This window comes from Cetorhinus maximus, chromosome 21 (assembly GCF_964194155.1).
Source record: "Cetorhinus maximus chromosome 21, sCetMax3.hap1.1, whole genome shotgun sequence".
NCBI lineage: Eukaryota > Metazoa > Chordata > Chondrichthyes > Lamniformes > Cetorhinidae > Cetorhinus > Cetorhinus maximus.
The window spans coordinates 40,728,948-40,745,977 of record NC_135899.1 but is presented as its reverse complement, the minus strand read 5'-3'; the positions used below and the strand labels follow the sequence as shown (position 1 = coordinate 40,745,977).

At 44.0% G+C, this 17,030-nt stretch overlaps 1 long non-coding RNA gene across 1 annotated transcript in view; it reads right to left on the bottom strand.

Annotated features, from left to right (window-relative positions):
- The window catches only part of LOC144695853 (uncharacterized), a 36,999-nt gene extending 20,529 nt beyond the window's left edge, over positions 1-16,470 (bottom strand). The window contains exons 1-2 of the long non-coding RNA XR_013580022.1: positions 16,367-16,470; positions 10,344-10,490 (exon numbers count right to left, since the gene is read on the bottom strand). This is a non-coding gene — a long non-coding RNA (uncharacterized LOC144695853). The remainder of the gene's footprint in view (positions 1-10,343; positions 10,491-16,366) is intronic.
- Positions 16,471-17,030: the final 560 nt, after the last annotated feature.

Below are 17,030 nucleotides of genomic sequence, written 5' to 3'. Positions count from 1 at the left end.
CCTGGTGCCAGGGTCAAGGGTGTCACAGAGCGGCTGTAGGACATCCTTCAGAGGGAGGGGGATCAGCCAGAAGCCGTGGTCCAGATTGGTAACAACGACATAGGTAGGAAGAGGGATGAGGCCCTGAAAGCAGATATCAGGGAGTTAGGAAGGAAATTAAAAAGTAGGCCCTCAAGAGCAGTAATCTCAGGATTACTCCCAGTGCCATGTACTAGTGAGCATAGGAATAGGAGGACTGATCAAATAAATACGTGGCTGGAGAACTGATGTAGGAGGGAGGGCATCAGATTTCTGAGCCAGTGGGACTTGTTCTGGGGCAGGTGGGACCTGTACAAGCTGGACAGGTTACATCTTAACAGGACTGGGGCTGATATACTCGCAGGGAGGTTTGCTAGTGTTGTTCCGGTGGGTTTAAACTAGCTTGTCTGAGGGGTGGCCCAAATTGGAAAGAAATAAAGTTGGTAACAGGAAGTAGTAGTGAGACTAAAAGGCAGGAGAAACAAAGCAGAGCATTGAGTATGCTTTGAATGTGGAATGATGTCAAAAAGACAAAGTTAAGTTCACTCTACCTGAATGCACGCAGCTTTCGCAATAAGGTAGATGATCAAAAGGCACAAATAGAGTGTGATGGGCGTGATCTAACTGCCATTATGGAAAGATGGCTGCATGGTGATCAAGACTGGGAACTGAATATTCAAGGATATTCGATGTTTAGGAAGGACAGACGTGAAGGGAAAGGAGGTGGAGTTGCTCTGATAATAAGGGATGGGATCAGTGCATTAGTAAGGGAGGATCTCAGATCAGAAGAACAATGTGTAGAATATGTTTGGGTGGATCTAAGAAATATCAAAGCGCAGCAGACATTGGTTGGAGTTGGTTATCGGCCACCAAACAGTAGTGGTAATGTGGGGCATGGTATTAGTGAGGAAATGAGAGAAGCATGTGGCATGGGCAATACAGTAATCATGAGTGACTTCAATTTGCATATAGACTGGGTAAACCAATTGAGCACTCAGGTTCATAGACTCATAGATGTTTACAGCACAGAAGGAGGCCATTCATCCCACCGTGATTGCGCCTGTCAACAAAGATCTGACTACACTAATCCTATTTTCCAGCACTTGGCCCATAGCCCTGGAGGCAATGGCAACACAAGTGAATATCTAAATACTTCTTAAATGTTACGAGAGTTTCTGACTCAACCACCCTTTCAGGCAGTGAGTTCCAGACTCCCACCACCCTCTGGGTGAAAAAATTTCTCTCAACTTCCCTCTTAGCCTTCTACCTCTTCCCTTAAATCTATGCCCCCTGGTTGGTGACCCCTCTACTAATGAAAAAGTGCCTTCCTATTCACCCTATCTATGCCCCTCATAACTTTATACACCTCTATCAGGTCCCCTCTCAACCTTTGCTGCTCCAAGGAAAACAACCCAGCCTATCCAATCTCTCCTCATAGCTCAGACCCTCCAGCCCAGGCAGCATCCTGGTAAATCTTCTCTGCACCCTCTCCAGTGCAATCACATCCTTCCCATAATGTGGTGACCAGAACTGCACGCAGTACTCCAGTGGCCTAGCCAGCATTTTATACAGTTCCAGCATAACCTCTCTGCTCTTGTATTCTGTGCCTCGGCTAATAAAGGCAAGTATCCCATATGCCTTCTTAACCACCTTATCTAACTGCCCTGCTACCTTCACGAATCTGTGGGTATGCGCACCAAGGTCCCTCTGATCTTCAGCACTTTACAGGGTCCTACCATTCCTAGTGTATTCCCTTGCCTTGTTAGCTCTTCCCAAGTGCATTACCTCACACTTTTCCGGGTTGACTTCCATTTGCCACTGCTCTGCCCACCTGTCCAGTCCCTTGATATCCTCCTGCAGTTTACGGCTATCCTCCTCACTATTTACCACCCTACCAATTTTTGTGTCATCTGCAAACTTCTTGATCATACCCCTTACATTTAAGTCCAAATAATTTATGTATACCACAAACAGCAAGGACCCTAGCACCAAGCCCTACGGAACCCTACTGGAAACAGACTTCCACTCACAGAAACATCCCTCTACCATCATCCCCTGCTTCCTGCCTCTCAGCCAATTTTGGATCCAACGTGTCACTTTGCCTTGGATCCCATGGGCTCTTACTTTCTTGACCATGCCATGAGGGACCTTATCAAAAACCTTGCTAAAGTCCAAGTAGACCACATTCAAATGCATTACCCTCATCAACACTCCTGGTTACCTCCTTAAAAAATTTGATAAAATTTGTCAAACACAACCTCCCCTTAACAAATCCATGCTGACTATTCCTGATTAATCCAAGTGCAAATATATTCTGTCCCTCAGAATCCTTTCCAGTAACTTCCTCACCACCACTGACTGGCCTGTAATTTCCTGGTGTATCACTTCCTTCCTTTCTTAATAATGGGACAATGTTAGCAGTCTTCCAGTCCTCTGGCACCTCACCTGTGGCCAGAGAGGATTTGAAAATTACTGCCAGGGCTCCTGATATCTCCTCCCTTGCCTCCCTCAACAGCCTGGGATACATCTCATCCGGGCTTACAGATTTTTTAAGGCTACTAAACCCACTAGTACCTCCTCTCTTTATGTTAATTTCCTCTAATATTTCAGTCTTCCACCCTGATGTCTATACTTGTGTCGTTCTTTTCCATTGTGAAGACCGATGCAAAGTATTCATTGTATACCCACATCTTCCAGGTCCACACAGAGATTACCTCTATGGTCCCTAATTGGCCCTACTCTTTCCCTAGTTATTCTCTTGCTCTTTATATATTTTTTAAAAACCCATTTGGGTTTTCCTTTATTCTACCCACCAATGCTTTCTCATGCATTCTGTTAGCTTTCCTAATTGCCTTTTTAAGTTCCCCTCTGTACATTTTATACTCCTCTAAGGACTCTACCGTATTGAGCCCTCAGTATCTGCCATAAGCTTCTCTTTTATTCTTAATCCTAACCTTTATGCCCCTTGACATCCAGGGTTCTCCAGACTTGGTCCCCACCTTTGTCTTTACTGGAACATATTTGCCCAGTACTCTCACTATTTCCTCCTTAAATGCCTCCCACTGCTCTGACACAGTTTTATCAGCAAGTAGCTGCTCCTAGTCCACTTGGGCCAAATCATATATCATCTTAGTAAAATTAGCCTTTCCCCAGTTTAGAACTTTTATCCCCAGTCCAACCTCATTCTTTTCCATAACAAAAACAGAATTACCTGGAAAAACTCAGCAGGTCTGGCAGCATCGGCGGAGAAGAAAAGAGTTGACGTTTCGAGTCCTCATGACCCTTCAACAGAACTGAGTAAAATTAGGAGAGGGGTGAAATATAAGCTGGTTTAAGGTGGGCGGTGGGGGGGGCTGGTGGGGGTGGTGGGAGAAGTCTCCTAATTTTACTCAGTTCTGTTGAAGGGTCATGAGGACTCGAAACGTCAACTCTTTTCTTCTCCGCCGATGCTGCCAGACCTGCTGAGTTTTTCCAGGTAATTCTGTTTTTGTTTTGGATTTCCAGCATTCGCAGTAGTATTTTGTTTTTATCTCATTCTTTTCCATAACTATCCTAAATCTAACTTAGTTATGGTCACTATCTCTAAAATGCTCCCCTACTGATACCCCTTCCACCTGCCCAGGCTCATTTCCGAATATTAGGTCCAGAACTGCCCCCTCCCTTGTTGGGCTCTCTACGTACTGGCTAAAAAAGTTCTCCTGGATGCAACTTTAAAATTTTGCTCGCTCCCTACCTTACACAGTAAAACTATCCCAGTTAATATTTGGGTAGTTAATATCCCCTACTATTACTGCCCTATTATTCTTACACTTCTCTGAAATTTGATTACATATTTGATCCTCTATCTCTCCCTGACTGTTTGGGGCCTATAGTACACACCTAACAGCATGTTTGCTCCTTTTTTGTTTTTTATTTCTACCCATATGGCCTCATTTAATGATCCTTCCACGATATCATCCCTCCTCACTACTATAATTGATTCCTTGATCAATATTGCAACCCCCCTCCTCTTCCATCCCCCTCTCTATCTCATCTGAATACCTTGTAGCCAGGAATGTTGAGCTGCTAATCCTGCTCTTCTTTTAGCCAAAGGTCATAGCTATGATATCATACATCCACATACCTATCTATGCCCTCAGCTCATCTGTCTTATTCCTCAGGCTCCTTGCATTAAGATATATTCCATTTAGCCTTGCTAAACTCACTTCTTTCTTATCTAGCCTAAGTTTTGTCTGCCTTCCAGACTCACGTACAAGCATTTTAACTTCTAATTCCACTAATGTTGTGGAAGACGAGTTTCTGGAATATGTTAGGGATGGTTTCCTACAGCAGTATGTTGAGGAGCTGATTAAAGGACACGCTATTTTAGATCTGGTATTATGTAATGAAAAAGGGCTAATTAATAATCTTATTGTAAAAGAACATTTAGGGATGAGTGACCATAATATGATAAAATTTTATATTATGTTTGAAAGTGAGGTAGTTCACTCTGAAGCAAGGGTGTTAAAGTTGAATAAAGGAAATTAAGAAGGTATGAGAGGCAAATTGACTGAGGTGGATTGGGAAAATACATTAAAAGGTATTACTGTACATAGGCAATGGATAGTCTTCAAAGAACTATTACATAGCTTACAGCACCTATACATTCCTTCAAGGTGCAAAAACCCCAAAAAAGTCAGTCAACCGTGGCTGACAAAGGAAGTTAAGGATTGTATAAGATTAAAAGAAAAGGCTTATAAATTTGCCAGAAGTAGTTGTAAACCTGAGGATTGGGAGGATTTTATAATACAGCAAAGGAAGACCAAGAAATTGGTAAAGAAAGGGAGAATGGAATATGAATATGAATATGAATGGAATATGCAACCTAGCAAAAAACATAAAAATGGACTGTAAAAGCTTCCATAGGTGTGTAAAAAGGAAGCATTTGGTTAAGACAAATGTGGGTCCATTACAGGCAGAGTCAGGAGAATTCATAATGGGGAATAGAGAAATGGCAGAGAAGCTAAATGATTACTTTGTGTCTCTTTTCACTGAGGAAGATACAGGAAATCTCCCAGATTTAGAGATCCAAGGGACTAGCGAGGATGAGGAATTGAAGGAAATTAGTATAAGTAAGAAGGTTGTATTGAAGAAATTAATGGGACTGAAAATTGATAAACCCCCAGGACCAGGTTTTCTGCATCCCAGAGTGTTGGAAGAGGTAGCTATAGAGATAGAGGATACATTGGTGATCATTTTCCAAAATTCTATAGATTCTGGAGTGCTTCCTGAAGATTGGCAGGTAGCAAATGTCACCCCACTATTTAAGAAGGGAGGGAGAGAGAAAACAAGGAACTGCAGACCTGTTAGTCTTACATCAGTAGTTATGGAAAATGCTAGAATCTATTATAAAGAATGTGATAAATGGATACTTGGATAATCACGATCTGACTGGGCATAGTCAGCATGGATTTGCGAATGGGAAATCATGTTTGACGAACTTGTTGAAGTTTTGAGGATGTTACTAACAAAATTGATAAAGGGGAGTCAATGGACATACTATATTTGGATATTCAGAAGGCCGTTGGTGGAGTCTCCCACAGGAGGTTGGTTAGCAAAATTAAAGCATGTGGGATAGGAGGTAATATACTGGCATGGACTAAGGATTGGTTAACAGGCAGAAAACAAAGAGTAGGAATAAATGAGTCATTCTCGTGTTGGGAGGCTGTGACTAGTGGGGTACTGCAAGGATCAGTACTTGGGCTCCAGCAGTTCACAATATATATCAATGGTTTGGATATGGGGACCAAATGTAATATTTCCAAGTTCATAGATGATACAAAGCTCGACAGGAATGTGTTGTGAGGAAGATGTAAAGTGGCTACAGGAAGATTTGGACAGACTTAGTGAGTGGGCAAGAACATGGCAGATGGGATATAATGTGGAAAAATGTGAGGTTATCCACTTTGGTAGGAGGAACAAATGTGCAGAGTATTTCCTAAATGGTAAGAGATTAGAAAGTGTAAATGTACAAAGGGTGTCCTTGTCCATAAGTCACTGAAAGCTAACATGCAGGTGCAGCAAGCAATTAGGAAGGCTAATGGAATGTTAGCCTTTATCACAAGAGGATTTGAGTGCAGGAGTAGTGAAGTCTTGCTTCAGTTGTGTAGAACCTTGGTCAGACTACACCTGGAGTACTGTGTGCAATTTTGGTCCCCTTACCTTAGGAAGGACATTATTGCCATAGAGGGAGTGCAATGAAGGTTCACCAGACTTGTTCTGGGGTTGGTGGGACTGCCTGATGAAGAGAGACTGGGGAAACTGGGCCTGTATCCTCTAGAGTTTTGAAGAAAGAGAGGTGATCTCATCAAAACCTACAAAATTCTTAAAGGAATAGACAGGGGAATTGCAGGTAAGATGTTTCCCCTGGTTGGGGAGTCTAGAACCAGGGGACACAATTTCAAAATAAGGGGGAAGCCACTTAGGACCAAGAGGAGGAGACATTTCTTTACTCAGAGGGTTGTGAATCTTTGGAATTCTCTCCCCAGAGGGCTGTGGAAGCTCAGTCACTGAGTATGTTTAAGGTAGAGATTGATAGATTTCAGATTAACAATAACATAAAGGGTTACGGGGACAGTGTGAGTAAAAGGCATTGAAGTGTTCAGTCATCCATGATCTTATTGAATGGCAGAGCAGGCTCGATGGGCTGAATGGCCTTCTCCTGTTCCTAAGGCAATGGAGGTCAAGCCACTGAATATGTTTAAGAAGGAAATATATATATTTCTGGACAGTAAAGGAGTCAAGGGGTATGGGGAGAGAGCGGGAATATGGTGTTAAGATAGAGGATCAGCCATGATCATATTGAATGGCGGAGCAGGCTCGAAGGGCTGAATGGCCTTCTACTCTTATTTTCTGTTTCTTTTAATGAACAAAAACTGGCAACTGATCCTAACAAGGATAGAACTACTTTCCAAATGGTGAAAAGCTAGAAACTGAGGAGATCCAAAAAAACATGGGCCAGGATTTTATGGCCCCTCCCACCCAGTGGGATATTACGGTGCTGCTGAGCTGCATGGGGATTTAAATGGCTCACTGTATCTGCTAGGGGGAGACACATCACATCGGAGCCGTCAGATCCTGGCCATGGAGTTCCAGGTGTACAGAACATTAAAGCATCACAAACATTTACAGAAACTAATCAAAAAGACTAATGGGATGCTGGACTTTATATCTAGAAGACTAGAATACAAGGAGGTAGAAGTCATGCTTCACTATAGAAAGCTTTAGTTAGACCTCACCTGGAGTAACTGAGTGCAATTCTGGGAACCACACCTTAAGAAGAGTAGACTGACCTTGGAGGAGTGGATCATTTCTTTACCAGAATGTTACCTGGGCTCCAAGGGTTAAATTATGAGAAAAGACTACTCAAGCTCTTAGAAGGTTTAGACAATTTAGAAGGTTAAGGGGTGATTTGATAGAATTTTTCAAGACATTAAGGGGGGCCAATTAGGCTAGATAGAGATAAACTATTTCTGCTGGTTGGAGGGTCTAGAACTAGGGGGCAGAGTCTAAAAATTAAACCAGATCTTCAGGAATGAAACCTGCTGACAAGGATAGTGCTGTTATTGTCTGGTGTACTGACCTCTACCTCACAGAGGCTAATCGCCAGAGGCTAAACTTCCTCCTACCTCCCCCGGACCATGATCCCACCACTGAACATCAAGCCTTTGTTTCCAGAACTGTTACCGACCACATCTCCTCTGGAGATCTTCCCTCCACAGCTTCCAATCTCATAGTCTCCCAACCCCAGACAGTCCGCTTTTACCTCCTTCCCAAAATCCACAAACAGGACTGTACTGGTAGACCAATCATGTCAGCCTGTTCCTGCCCGATGGAACTCATTTCTTCCTATCTTGACTCCGTTCTCTCTCTCCTTGTCCAGTCTATTCCCACCTACATCCACGATTCCTCTGATGCCCTACATCATATCAGAAATTTCCAGTTCCCTGGCCCTAACTTCCTCCTGTTCACCATACACGTCCAATCCCTCTACACCTCCATCCGCCATTGGGATGGTCTGAGGGCTCTCTGCTTCTTCCTTGAACAGAGGCCCCAACAATCCCCATCCACCACCACTCTCCTCCATCTGGCTGAACTTGTTCTCTCACTGTACAATTTCTCCTTAAACTCCTCTCACTTCCTCCAAATAAAAGGTGTGGCTATGGGTGCCCGCATGGGCCCCAGTGATGCCTGTCTCTTTATGGGGTATGTGGAACATTCCTTGTTCCAGTCCGACTCAGGCCCCCTCTCACAACTCTTTCTCCGGTACATCGATGACTGCTTCGGTGCCACTTCATGTTCTCGACTAGACTTGGAAAAACTTATCAATTTTGCTTCCAATTTCCACCCCTCCATCACCTTCACATGGTCCATCTCCGACACTTCCCTTCCCTTCCTTACCCTCTCTGTCTCAATTTCTGGTGATAGTCTGTCCACCAAAATTCACTACAAGCCTACTGACTCCCACAGCTACCTCGGCTACAGCTCCTCACACCCGGCTTCCTTTAAAGATTCCATCCCATCCTCTCAGTTCCTTCGCCTCCATCGCATCTGTTCCGATGATGTCACTTTCCAAAACAACACTTCTGGCATATCTTACTTCTTCCTTAAATGAGGTTTCCCACCCACTGTGGTTGACAGGGCCCTCAACCATGTCCGACCCATCTCCTGCGCATCCGCCCTCACACCTTCCCCTCCCCCCCAGAACCATGATAGGGTCCACCTTGTCCTCACTTTTCACACCACCAGCCTCTGCATTCAAAGGATCATCCTCCGCCATTTCCACCAACTCCAGCATGATGCCACCACCAAACACATCTTCCCTTCAACCCACCTGTCACCATTCCATAGGGGCTGTTCCCTCCAGGAGACTCTGGTCCACTCCTCCATCACCCCCTACACCTCAACCCCATCCCACGGCACCTTTCTATGCAATCGCAGAAGATGGAACACCTGTCCATTTACCTCCTCCCTCCTCACCATCCAAGGGCCCAAACATTCCTTTCAGGTGAAGCAGCATTTCACTTGCACCTCCTTCAATTTGCTCTACTGCATTCGCTGCTCCCAATGTGGTCTCCTCTACATTGGAGAGACCAAACGCAGACTGGGTGACCGCTTTGCAGAACACCTTCGGTCTGTCTGCAAGCATGACCCAGACCTTCCTGTTGCTTGCCATTTCAACACACCACCCTGCTCTCATGCCCACATGTCCGTCCTTAGCCTGCTGCATTGTTCCAGTGAAGCTCAATGCAAACTGGAGAAACAGCACTTCATCTTTCAATTAGGTACTTTGCAGCCTTCGTAACAACATTGAGTTCAACAACTTCAGACCATGAACTCTCTCCTCCATCCTCACCCACTTTATATCCCCTTTATTCAATATTCATTCTCATTTCTTAATTTTTATTTTTTCATTTTTATTTTTTATCCACTTATTTTTATTTAAATTCATTTTTACTCATTATTTATCCCCACCTTTTGTCCTATTTTCAATCTTTTTTCCCACCACAGTCCCCTCCCCCCACCCCACCCTCACTAGGGCCATCGGCCACTTGTTCATGTTGTTCTTTCCAGAGTGCTTACCCTGCTATTATCACATTCTGCTTTCTTACTTTAATGCCACCATCAGCACCTCCTTTAGCCAGTACCACTATCATTAACACCCCTTTGACCTTTTGTCCATGACATCTCTGGCAATCTCTCCTTTGCCTCCACCTATCACTGGCCTTCTATCCAGCTTCACCTGCCCCATGCCCCTCCCCTTAAACAGTATAGGTTTCATCACATTTCTACTTCCCTTTAGCTCTGAAGAAGAGTCATACGGACTCAAAACGTTAACTCTTTTTTTTTCTCTCCACAGATGGTGTTAGACCTGCTGAATTTTTCCAGCATTTTCTGTTTTTGTTTCAGATTTCCAGCATCCGCAGTGTTTTGCTTTTATCTTCTGGGATGAAGTTAGGAAAGACTTCTACACACAAAGGGTGGCAATTGTTTGGGACTCTCTTTTGTAATTTGAAATCTGAGATTGACATATTTATTATTCAAAGGTATTCAGGAATATGGAGCAAACAGTGGTTTTGGTCACAGATCAGCCATTATCTCACTAATTGGGAGAACAGTTTCAAGGGGCTGAATGGCCTCCAGTCTTATGTTCCTCTGGAGATCAGTGAATGTTGCACACCTGGGCTGAAAACGAGGGTTCGGGATCCAGTTTATTAATTAATTTAATTCTGTGATAGGTGGAAAGACTTATTATACTGCTCTGTATTGCTGACTCCGATACTCACATTGAACAGGTCCCTTCTTATCGCTGTAGAATATTGTGTAATTCCGAATAAAACCTTGGCATTTGTCGATTGGAATCTCCTCCCAGATCACCTCGGCCTGTGATTTCCAAATACGGTTTCCACTTACTTTAGGGCCAATCAGTGGGGCTGAGACAGCAGAAATCAAAATGAGACAGTTACTAATGAATGCTGATTAATCTGACTCAGGGAGGGCAGGAATCAGCTTACCATGTCATTTTAATTCTTAGAGCCATTTCAAAATAAATGAATTTTTGAATTTTAAATTCTGCAACAGAACATCAGTTATTGAAGAGGCAACTTTACTATCATTTTCTAAGTCAGAGTGATAGGGAAAAGAAGAAGGGGAGGGGAGGGACAGAAGAAAAGAGGGGAAGTGAGCGTAAGGATGGGGGGAGAGGAGGAGAGGGGGAAGAAGAGAAGAAGAGGGGGAGAGAAAGTACACGGGGAGAGAAGAGAGAATGGTGAGAGGGGGTGATGGAGGAGGGGGAAGTTGGAGAAGGTGCGAAGAAGACAGGGTGGGGAAGATAGAAGAAGAGTGAGGAGGAGCTATACAATGAGGACAAAGGAGGGAAGAAGATTGGAGGAGGACAGATGGACGTGGTGAGACAGAGAGAAAGGGGGAGCACAGGGGTGGAGGGAGGAAGAGGAAGCATGAAACTGAGGGTGAGAGGTGAGGGAGGCAAGATGTGGGGGGTAAGGAAGGGGGAAGAGAATGAGAGGGTGAACGGAATGATGAAGGTGGGAAAGAAAGACTTGCATTTGTAAAGCGCCTTTCATAACCACCAGACATCTCTAAGTGCTTTACAACCAACTACTTACTTTTCAAGTGCAGTCACTGTTATCATGTCAGAAAGACAGCAGCCTCAGCAAACAGTAATGTGCTCTGTTTTTGTGATGTTGATTGAGGGATAAATATTTACCAGGACACCAGGGAAAACCCCCTGCTCTATCCGGAAGGCTGTAAAGTGCCTAATCGGATAATGAAGTGCTGTTCCTCCAGTTCAATGCAAACTGGAGCAACAGCACCTCATCTTCCGATTAAGCACTTTACTGCCTTCCAGACTTAACATTGAGTTCAACAATTTCAGATCATGAACTATCTCCTCCATCCCCACCCCCTTTCCGTTCCCCCTTTTTTCTAAAAATTTATATATGTTTTTAATATATTTTTCTTTTCCCACCTATTTCTATTATTATTTTAAAATTTATTTCCATCCATTGTTTTATCTCCACCTTTTAGCCTATTTCGATCCCTTCCCCCCACCCCACCCCCACTAGGGCTATCTGTCACTTGCTCGTCCTGCTTTCTACCCTTAATGTCCCCATTAGCACATTCCTTAGATAATATCACCACCTTCAACACCCCTTTGTCCTTTTGTCTATGACATCTTTGGCAATCTCTTCTTTGCCTCCACCTATCATTGGCCCTCTATCCAGCTGTACCTGTCCCACCCCCTCAACCAGCTTATATTTCACCTCATTTCTATTTTTCTTTACTTCTGATGAAGAGTCATACGGACTCGAAACGTTAACTGTGTTCCTCTCCGCAGATGCTGTCAGACCTGCTGAGTTTTTCCAGCTATTTTTGTTTTTGTTTCGGATTTCCAGCATCTGCAGTATTTTGCTTTTATCTTAGTCCAGAGGCTAAGGTTGATTTAACAGTAGTGACATGGTATCTTGTCTTAAAACGGATGTAAAGTTGGAATGTTGGAAATTAAAAAGCAAACTGTAGCATTTGTAAGATTGCATGTTGTCCCTCCAGAAATTACTATCTCAGTGGGGAAGGCTGATGACAAACCCATAGGGCAGAATATTTTGGTTGCGTGAGGGTCCGCGCCCAACCTAAATGACGTTGGACGAGCGTCCTGATGTCATCCCGCACTCGCGTGATGTTTTGGTTGGCGGGCTCGTGCAAAAGTCAGAAGTCTTACTATTAAGAGGCCAATTAGTGTAATTAAAATTGCAATTGTCTCTGATTTTTTGTAGTCCGTCCAACCTTATGGTTGGCAGATGGGAGTCAGGAAGATATAATAATTTCCATTATGTTATTGGAATTTATTGTAAAATAGAGTAATAGTGGGATGTGCCTATGTGTGTGTATATGTGTGTATATGTGAGAGAGACTTAATTGAATTAGAGGCAGTTACTCTGGGTGCTTTGGTGTAAAAAGAGAAGTTAGGTTTGAAATGTTAATTAGGTAAACATGGGGAAGTTTCAGAATGTGAAGTGTAAAGGGAACATTTGCATTTTTAAACAAACTATAGTGACTTGAATTCATAGGAGGGGGTGTAATGTATACCTAGCCAGCAGAAGTAGCAAGGAATAATGTGTTTATTTTTTTCCCAAAGATTAATGGTGGAATTGGTACTATGTTAGACGTTTTTATTAGTAGAGAGGTAAAGTTCAAAAGACATATTGAAACAATGCGAATTTGTATTCAGAGAGGAAAATATGTGTAAAGGAGAGAAGGCTGTTTGTAAGGGAGGCAGTTTAAGAGCCAACAAGTGTGAAAAGTCTGCAGCCTATATGTACCAAACTGCTGTCTCCATGGACTGAAGTTAAGAGAACTCACTTTGAACCTGACTGTTCAAGGTATTGCTTACTTTGCTGGGTCTTTTAAAATCTATGTGTCTTACTGTTGCTTTAACAAAAATTTAACTGGGAGTTAAATTAGTTAGGGGATTTAGAAGTTATTACTGTAGTAATATATATAAGTCATGTATATATATATATATATATATATATATGTATGTGCTTACAATCTTTTCTTTTATTAATAAATGTTTAATTTATTTTTATAAAAACCTCTTAAGACTCAATGGTATTATTATGGATTTCAATGCCTGCACCTCAAAACATACAAATTGAAAATTAGTTGTGACAGTTGTTTCAAGTTTCCTCCTGGGCTTTGAACAGCTCAGGATTTACCATCTGCTGTGTCACAACAACAGGTAAATCTGCCAGGCAGACTTTGCATTTTTCATGAAGCCTCATCCAAGGGCGGGATGAGGTTTCCATTATTAAATTTTTAAAAAATCTATGGGCAGCATTTTTATCATATAAAAACAGAATTACCTGGAAAAACTCAGCAGGTCTGGCAGCATCGGTGGAGAAGAAAAGAGTTGATGTTTCGAGTCCAACATGACCCTTCAACAGAACTGAAGTATAGATAGGAGAGGGATGAAATATAAGCTGGTTTACGGTGGGGGGCGGGGGGAGAGAAGTTGAGGGTGGGGTGGTTGTGGGGACAAGCAAGCAGTGATAGGAGCAGATAATCAAAAGATGTCACAGACAAAAGGATGAAAGAGGTGTTGAAGGTGGTGATATTATCTAAGAAAAGTGCTAATTAAGAATGGTTGGCAGGTCCAACACTAACATTGTCATCAAACCCGCTGACAAGGGTGGTGCTGTTGTTGTCTGGCGCACTGACCTCTACCTCGCGGAGGCTGAGTGTCAACTCGCAGACACTTCCTCCTACCTCTCCCTGGACCATGACCCCACCACGGAACATCAAGCCATTGTTTCCAGGACTGTCACTGACCTCATCTCCTCTGGAGATCTTCCTCCCACAGCTTCCAACCTGATAGTCGCCCAACCTCGGACGGCCCACTTATACCTCCTACCCAAAATCCACAAACAGAACTGTCCTGGCAGACCGATCATGTCAGCCTGTTCCTGCCCCACGGAACTCATTTCTCGTTATCTTGACTCCCTTCTCTCTCCCCTTGTCCAGTCCCTTCCCACCTACATCCGTGATTCCTCTGACACCTTACATCACATCAACAATTTCCAGTTCCCTGGCCCCAACCGCTTCCTCTTCACCATGGATGTCCAATCCCTCTACACCTCCATCCCCCACCAGGATGGTCTGAGGGCCCTTAGCTTCTTCCTTGAACAGAGGCCCAAACAATCCCCATCCACCACTACCCTCCTCCGTCTGGCTGAACTTGTTCTCACACTGAACAATTTCTCCTTTAACTCCTCTCACTTCCTCCAAATAAAAGGTGTGGCTATGGGTACCCGCATGGGCCCCAGCTATGCCTGTCTCTTTATGGGGTATGTGGAACATTCCTTGTTCCAGTCCTACTCTGGCCCCCTCCTACAACTCTTTCTCCGGTACATCGATGATTACTTCGGTGCTGCTTCATGCTCTGGTCGGGACCTGGAAAAATTTATTAATTTTGCTTCCAATCTCCACCCCTCCATCATTTTCACATGGTCCATCTCTGACACTTCTCTTCCCTTCCTTGACCTCCCTGTCTCAATTTCTGATGATAGACTGTCCACCAATATCCATTACAAGCCTACCGACTCCCACAGCTACCTCGACTACAGCTCCTCACACCCTGCTTCCTGTAAGGACTCCATCCCATTCTCTCAGTTCCTTCACCTCCGTCGCATCTGTTCTGATGACTCTACCTTCAAAAACAGCTCCTCTGACATGTCCTCCTTCTTCCTTAACCGAGGTTTTCCACCCACAGTCGTTGACAGGGCCCTCAACCGTGTCCGGCCCATCTCCCGCGCATCCGCCCTCACGCCTTCTCCTTCCTCCCAGAAACATGATAGGGTCCCCCTTGTCCTCACTTATCACCCCACCAGCCTCCGCATTCAAAGGATCATCCTGCGCCATTTCCGCCAACTCCAGCATGACGCCACCACCAAACACATCTTCCCTTCACTCCCCCTGGCGGCATTCCGTTGGGATCGTTCCCTCCGGGACACCCTAGTCCACTCCTCCATCATCCCCTACTCCTCAACCCCCACCTCTGGCACCTCCCCAGAAGATGCAACACCTGCCCCTTCACTTCCTCTCTCCTCACCGTCCAAGGGCCCAAACACTCCTTTCAAGTGAAGCAGCATTTCACTTGCATTTCCCCTAACTTAGTCTACTGCATTCGTTGCTCCCAATGCGGTCTCCTCTACACTGGAGAGACCAAACGCAAACTGGGCGACCGATTTGCAGAACACCTGCGGTCTGTCCGCAAGAAAGACCCAAACCTCCCTGTCGCTTGCCATTTTAACACTCCACCCCGCTCTCTTGCCCACATGTCTGTCCTTGGCTTGCTGCATTGTTCCAGTGAAACCCAACGCAAACTGGAGGAACAGCACCTCATCTTCCGACTAGGCACTTTACAGCCTTCCGGGCTGAATGTTGAATTCAACAACTTTAGATCTTAAACTCCCCCTCCCCCCATCCCCAGCCCGTTTCTTCCCCCTCCCTTTTTTTTCAATAATTTATATAGATTCTTCTTTTCCCACCTATTTCCATTATTTTTAAATCTACAACTAATACCTTGTCAGTCAGTCTTTCCACCCCAGCCCCACTAGAGCTATACCTTGAGTGTCCTGCCATCCATTCTTAATTAGCACTTTTCTTAGATAATATCACCACCTTCAACACCTCTTTCATCCTTTTGTCTGTGACATCTTTTGATTATCTGCTCCTATCACTGCTTGCTTGTCCCCACAACCACCCCACCCTCAATTTCTCTCCCCCCGCCCCCCACCTTAAACCAACTTATATTTCACCCCTCTCCTAACTATACTTCAGTTCTGTTGAAGGGTCATGTTGGACTCGAAACGTCAACTCTTTTCTTCTCCACCGATGCTGCCAGACCTGCTGAGTTTTTCCAGGTAATTCTGTTTTTGTTTTGGATTTCCAGCATCCGCAGTAGCTTTTTGTTTTTATCATAAATATGTTCAAGTGACATGGGCTTGGACATTTTTTCCTGATTTTAAAATCTTTATTTAAATGTTTTCAAGTCTTCAGTACCCTGAGGCAGCTCTCTGCCTTCAGGAAGCTTTCATTCCACGCTCGCCTGCGCCCGTGCTTATGTCAGCACCCGCCCTCCTCCCACCACCATCCCGGCAGTGCTTAGCATTTCAATGCTTGCTTCAGGCTGGCTGGCCATTAATTGAAGCAATTCAGTGATACACAGATCAAAGAGTTGAAGTGTGCGTGATGGAGAAATGGATGAGTGGGAAGTTAGTGGATCACTTACCTCCTTGCTTGGAATATGCTTCTGTAAAAAGTGGAAGTGCAACTCCCTTCCAAAGCAGAGGGTGGATGGAGATGCTGTAACGTCTCATGGGCTTGATATTCCCTGCAGGGATGAGATACATTGTAGGTAAGGTTTAACCTAATGGTACATATTTCAAGTGACTGCAAATACAAGTTTAACCTATCAACAGCAGAATACGGTACTGTCTCATTTTGGAGTTTGGATTTGAAATAGTGAAAACAATTTTAAGGTATTCACATAACACAAAGACCAAAGCACCAATCAGTTGTGCACACCCTTAGATATCCCATTCAGATGCTGGTCCATAACCAGACGCACTTTACAATTGGTCTTGAGTTGTAGGAGGCCATTGACCTGGGGCAATTTAGCTGGGCCTCAACAAACTGCAGAGGAAATTTGACCTTGGAACAAGTGGGCTTTGCTGAGTGATTTAGCATTATTAAACATTAATATTTGTACTGTTTCACCAATTCCTGTGCCCTATCATAATCTGGGAAGGCAATGGTGTAGTGGTATTGTTGCTGAACTAGTAAACCAGAGCACACAGCACATGGTGGAATTTGAATTCAATAAAAATCCAGAATTAAAGTCTATTGAAGACCATGGAACCATTGTCAATTGTTGTAAAAACTCATCTGATTCA